We start from the raw sequence: 6412 nt of genomic DNA on the forward strand, positions 1-6412 counted from the left end.
AAGCTTCCTGGGACCCCTGACAGTTTTAACTGTAATAGCAACTATTCAAACAGTTTCCCGCCATTTAGCCTTCTGAGGAGTGGTCTAAGTCTCCGAGTGTAGCAGCTAGTACTCATTTTATTCTATGGTTGAAGCAGGTTCACATAGCTTCCCAGTGATACTCTCAACCACTCTGCAACCTTAGTCTTTGAGGAGGGTCTCGGTCAATCCCAGCAGAGCTTGCTAATATGGCTGGTCTAATTAAGCCAGCTTGCTGGGGGGATCCCTTGCCTCTGCCTTTTGTGCCTGGAATTAGAGGTGAGCTGCCACACCCACCCATCATTTATGTGGGTCCTGGGGATCCCAAGTCCAGTCCTTTTGCTTACAGCATACATGCTTTAACCGCTGAGCCATCTCCTCAGCCTCCATGTTGTGTTTCCACCACTGCTAGGTAGAATCCCCATTTCTTCACAGTCCATCCTGCCGGCTCCGATGCAAACACTTCAGCCATTGAACCCTCCTTTTTGTCAGGTGCTTTCAAGGCCCCACTGCTGCCAGTTTTATATTTTCTTTTCACACTGCTGTGTGACTTAAAAAATATTTAACATGTATTTGTGTATGAGTGTGCGTCTGTGTGCGCATGCACATGGAGGTCGAAGAGGGCACCACATCTTGACTGCAGTTACATGCACTTGCGAGCTACTTAATGTCAGTGCTGGGAGCTGAAGTTGGGTCCTCTGCAAGAGCATCAAGTGCTCTTCATCGCCGTCTCTGCAGTCCATTTGCATTCCTTTTTTTAAAGATTTATTTATATATTATGTATACAGTGTTCTATCTGCATGTACACTTGCATGCCAGAAGAGGGCACCAGATCTCATTATAGATGGTTATGAGGCACCATATGGTTGCTGGGAATTGAACTCAGGACCTCTGGAAGAGCAGCCAGTGCTCTTAACCGCTGAGCCATCTCTCCAGCCCCCATTTGCATTTTCTTAACCGTAAGCCTGGCCACGCTATTTCCTCCTTTAAAATACATTGTTCTTGTCTGTTTGCCTTTTAGTTAGTGTCAAGACTTTTCATAACTAGCCCCACCTTCCAGTTCTGGCTCAGTGCCTGTATCTCTCCCAGCTTGCACTTCATGCTTCAGCTAACTTGGAACTACTCACCTTTCTGCTAATTCTGAGTGCATTCCTGTGGCTTAGCCTCTCATCAAAATGCCTTTTGGTTCCTTACCCCCTCACCTTCTGTGTATGATGAGATTCTGTTTATTTGCTTTTTGAGACAGGGTTTTATGTAACCCAGACTGGCCTCAAACTCACTAGGTAGCCAGGATGGCCTTGAACTCCTGATCCTCCTGTCTCCAGAACAAAAGCACTAGGATTACAGTGTACACCACCGGGCTATTGGATCTTTTGTATTCAAATTATGAGTTTTGCAGGGTTCTTAGAACACTGTGAGAAATTACTTTGATTGTATGTTCATATCTGTCCTTTTCTTATGATTTACCATATGCTAACACTTTTAGAAGCATGTGTTTGTGTGTTCACACTTTCATGTATGTGTATATATGAGCATGTGTGTGTGTATTTGTGTGTGTGCATGTGGGTATATTGGGCATGTTTTGTGTATATGTGTGTACATGCTTGGGTGCATAATTGTGATCATGAGTGCTTATGTCCATGTGTATTCATGTGGGGTTATACCCATTTGTGTGTTCATATGTGTATGTTTGCATATATGTGAATGCACATTTGTGGATATGCTTATGTGTGTATGCATGTATGCTTGTGCTCATATGTGTACATGTGTGCATGTGTATGGTTACTTGTGTGCATGAGCATAATGCATATGTGTTTGCATGTGTGTGTATGTACTTGTGTATGTGTTTATGTGTGTGTGTTGGCTCTGAGCTCCAAAACCAGAAAAGGAGAACGTTCAGGAGTCTGGGAGATAAAATATGTGAGGACCACAGGCAGACGTGACCTGCTTTACTCAGGTAGGTGCTGGCAGGCACCCAGAACACATCAGCACACGGAGGCTGCACAGAATTAGGCACACAGACCTACAGACAGACACTTGAAGCCTTTGATCTCAATGCCGTAATTAAGTGAAATCACACAGAAGTGGCGTTTTCCCAGAAATAGCTACGTGACAGATCACGTCACTGCTTACCCCAGGCTCTGGACTCCCAGTGTCAGCCATCATCAGCTGACCCACTGTCCCCCCAGATGTCCAGTGTTAGCCATCTTTGACCATTCTGGATATTACAATCAACGCAAGTGTCTAAGCTTTAATTGTCTTTTATGACCCGTTCCCTATAGTGTGCCTGCGTGTGTGCCTTAGAGAGCTTGTTTTATACATGTGTGCTTGTACACGTGATTGTGTGTTGAATTTTTATGTATGTGTGTTTGTGTCTACATGTGCGTGTGTGTGCTTTGTGTATGTGTATGGGCAGGTGAAAGTGCATGTATTTCTGTGTGTGTGTGTGTGTGTGTGTGTGTGTGTGTGCGCGCTAGAGGAATGGCATGCTGAAAATGACATACATTTTAGAGGCTATGCTTTAAAAAAATGTTTTAATACCTGATAAAACAGGGTCAGATTGAAAGGGGAGGAGGTCCTACCAATCAGTGGACCTGGAAAGGGGCAGGGAGGAGAAGAGGGAGGGAGAGTGGGATTGGGAGGGAATAAGGGAGCAGGATACAGCTGGGATACAGAGTTAATACAATGTAACTAATAATAAAAAAATAAAATTTAATTAAAAAATATTTTAGCTGGGTAAGGTAGAGTATGCCTGTATTCATAGCACTTGGGAGGCAGAGGTACATGGTGAGTTCAAGGCCAGCCTCGGCTGCATAGTGAGATACTGTCTCAAAAACTAAAGCCCGTGTATACGTGTATACATAGGTATTTAAAAAAATATCTGAGTGTAAATGGGAAAAAAGAACAAATGTGATCCGAAGAATATCGTGCTTGACAAATGTCCTAGTCCAGTGATCATTTGCTAATAAATTAAGTCATATGACACAAAATTCCAAGACAAATAGTGCTGAGCACAGGCTTGGAAATCATCCAGATGGAATCCCATCTCACTGTGGCTTCTCAGGTCTGGAGCAGTGTGTGACTCAGGCGTTCTGGTTCTTAATTTTAGCTAAGCTGAGGAATTACTCCCCCTGCCTTGAGCTAAGCCAGTGGCGTCATAGACACTGCTCACCAATAGCTGGTTTTTCCTAAGAAGAAATGGAAACACTGAATACAAGTGCTTCACACAGCTGGAGTAAAAACCATGTAATGTTATGTCTGGTTGGTATGAGGAGGCTTCTCTTCATTAATACGTTTAGTTTTATTAGATTAGTTATATTTATACAATTTAATAGTATTAAATAATTCTAAGAAGGACAATTCTGTTTTTTACCACAAATACCCAAGGGATTATTTCCACACTCCAGGAAATAACAAGTGTTTAGCTTTGCTTCCTAATCATTTAATGTCCTAAGTGACTTGTATTTTGTTTTGTTTTGAGACAGGGTTTCTCTGTGTAACAGTCCTAACTGTCTCTGGACTTTCTTGGTAGACTAGTCTGGCCTCAGACTCACAGAAATCCCCCTGCCTATGCCTTTCAAGTGCTAGGATTAAAGGTATGTGCCACCATGCCCAGCTAGTGACTTGTATTTTTTAATCTTGCCCTTGACATTTGTTTTTCTTACATGCTTTCCTTCTGTTCTTCTGAGGTGACTATAACCCTTCAGATTCCAAGGGCATATGTTTATTTTATATCAACTACTAGTCACATTCCATGTGCTATGCGCATAGGTCAAGGCCTCCACTTGATGTTTTTACCTCAGTGTCTTCTGCCTATTTTAGTCTCCCTATGTCCCAAATCCCATTTGCCATCTCCTTTTCTAGACTGTCAGCGACAGAGAAAAATGCTAGCTGAAATGAACAGTTGACAAGAGTTTGCCTCAGGATGTGGAGAGCTGTGGGATGCAGCTACAGACAGAGCCAGCCTGAGAGACAGGCCCAGAAGCTCAATAGCGAACTCACAGGGTGATACTGGAAGACATCCAGGAAAGGTGTGCCTGCCTTTCATTTCCAACCTATAGTTTACCTGGATAGTCCCGTATGCTCCAGGTAACCCGGAAGCCTCTGGCACCTGGACGCAAATGGCCTCTTGCTAAAGCAACACACCTTCAGCCAAGCCTGACTAGCTGAGTTGGATCACTAGGACTCACACCGTGGTGTGGAGAGCTGCTTGTTAAGCTGCTTTGTTATGTTTTCACCTGGGGAAGTAGTTTTTGAAAAGAAGTTAGGCGTTTCCACACCTTTTTCTTTTTGTGTTGATGTGACTTGTTTTTGCTTTGCCTATAAATAACGAACCTGGAATAAACCCGCTGCTGCTTCAGTCAGACTGACAGCCCTCTCAAGCCGATCCCGTGTGGAGTGTGATTCGTCCTCACTCCCCACTCAGGTACTGTTGGACTCTGCTGGCGGGCTCTGGCAATGAGATACTTGAGTTTGTGAGGTGTAAGAATAGCAGTGCAGCCAGCTCTCACCCCCAGCCAGGACCTGGGGCTGGCAGGCTGCCAGTACTCTCCTTGATCCTCTCTTTCTTAGGCTGCTGCCGCTTCCCATGCATTCCTGCCTTGAGCTGGCAGTCTCTCCTGTGTCTGCCTCCTGCTGCTGCCCCATCCACCGGTGGGGTAGGATGGCCCGCTGAGCAACCCACTCCTTCCCTGTGTGCCAAGTACGTCAGTACATCACCCTCATCTTAAACCTCAGATGCCCCCAGACCTTACCAATTTGAATTTGCTATTATTATTTATTATGTGTGGGGTGTGTGGGAGGGGCACGTGTGCATGGCAGAAGACACCGTCCATCTGTTAGGTGGGTTCTAGCGATTGAACTTAGGTCATCAAATTCATGCAACACATTCTTTACCTGTGGAGGCATCTCCTTAAATACATTGTTTAAGGATTTGTTGTTATTATTTTAAATTGTGTGTATCTGTATGGTTATGTGCCCGTGTCTGTAGAGGACGGAGGGCTTGGATCCCTTGGAGCTGGAGTTAAAGGCCGTCGTGGACTGCCTGAGGTAGGTGCTGGGAACCAAACCTGGATCCTCTGCAAGAGCAGTGCACACGCCTGGCCACTGAGCCATCTCTCTGGCCCCTTACATGCATTTTAATGTAGCCCCTGAAGCATGTACTTACGGCAGCTTGTAGGACGCAATTAGAATCTGTTGCTTATTAATGTGGTGGTGTCCCCGATTTCAGGCTGCACTCCACAAACACAGTGAAAATTCTGTTCTGATTACTTTCCTGCTTTTGAAGTGCTTCAATGGCTATTCACAGTTAGATAGTATTGCCCAAAGCTACAGAAGCCAGGCATGATGGTATGTGCTTATAATACCAGCTCTTAGGAGACAGACACCGGGAGATTGTAAATTGTAGGCTAGCTTTGGTCTCACAGTAAAACCTTGAGTAAAAAAAAAATAAAAAAGAACAGAAAAAGAAAACCTGTTTCTTCATACGTTGATGCCCTGGCTACTGTCCTGGACAGGTTTATTTAGCAAACTTGTGGAAAAATGGCATTTTACTTATTTTAGTGTGTGTGTTTATGTATGTGTGTGTGTGAGAGAGAGGAGTGTGAGTGTGAGTTCGCAGGTGCCACAGCATGCTTGTGGAGGTCAGAGGACATCGTTCAGACATCTGTTTTCATCTGGGGACTGAGCACAGGTCCTCAGGCAACAAGCACCTTTACTGCACCAAACATCTTTACCTGCTGAGACAGCTTGTCAGCCCTACTTTGTGTTTGAAATTAGCATCTCATTTGCTTACAGTCTTTATCAAATTCCTCATATGCCCTACCCACTTTTCATCAACTTTGCTCTGGGTATTTTCTAGTATCTGCTGAGACTATTTCCTCCATTTTCATTATTTGGAAAACAACTAGCCTTTAAGAATCTATCCATGGACCAGGTGTTGGCAGACTTGTGGTTCCTCGACTGACTCAGCTATTAATCTCCCCTGATGCCCCAATACGCCTTCTGCCCACACTCGGTAAGGTTTCCCTGCTTCTTTCCATTGGCTAAGAGATCTCTAAGAGCAGTGATTGTTGAATCTTGCTTATTTTACAGCTAAAAAGATACGTTTACGACCAGAATGCCATGGGCTTTCTTGAAGAAATGTAGAAAAAAGGGAGCATAGCCATATTTACTGCTGGTGAGAATGTAAACCAGCACAGACTACCGAAATCCGTGTAGCACTTACTAAGAAATTAAAATGACCCTCATATTGTTAGACTCATCCTACCGAAGAGATAACTTACACAGCTAAACTCACTGCTGCATTATAGTCGTGATGGTAAGGAAATGGAAGCAGCCGAGATGTTCGTCAGTGGATGATTGTGTACTGAAAGTGTGGCATATAAGCAAATGG

The sequence above is a fragment of the Psammomys obesus genome, unplaced genomic scaffold (assembly GCF_907164565.1).
Source record: "Psammomys obesus unplaced genomic scaffold, mPsaObe1.curated_primary_1811, whole genome shotgun sequence".
Classification (NCBI taxonomy): Eukaryota; Metazoa; Chordata; class Mammalia; order Rodentia; family Muridae; genus Psammomys; species Psammomys obesus.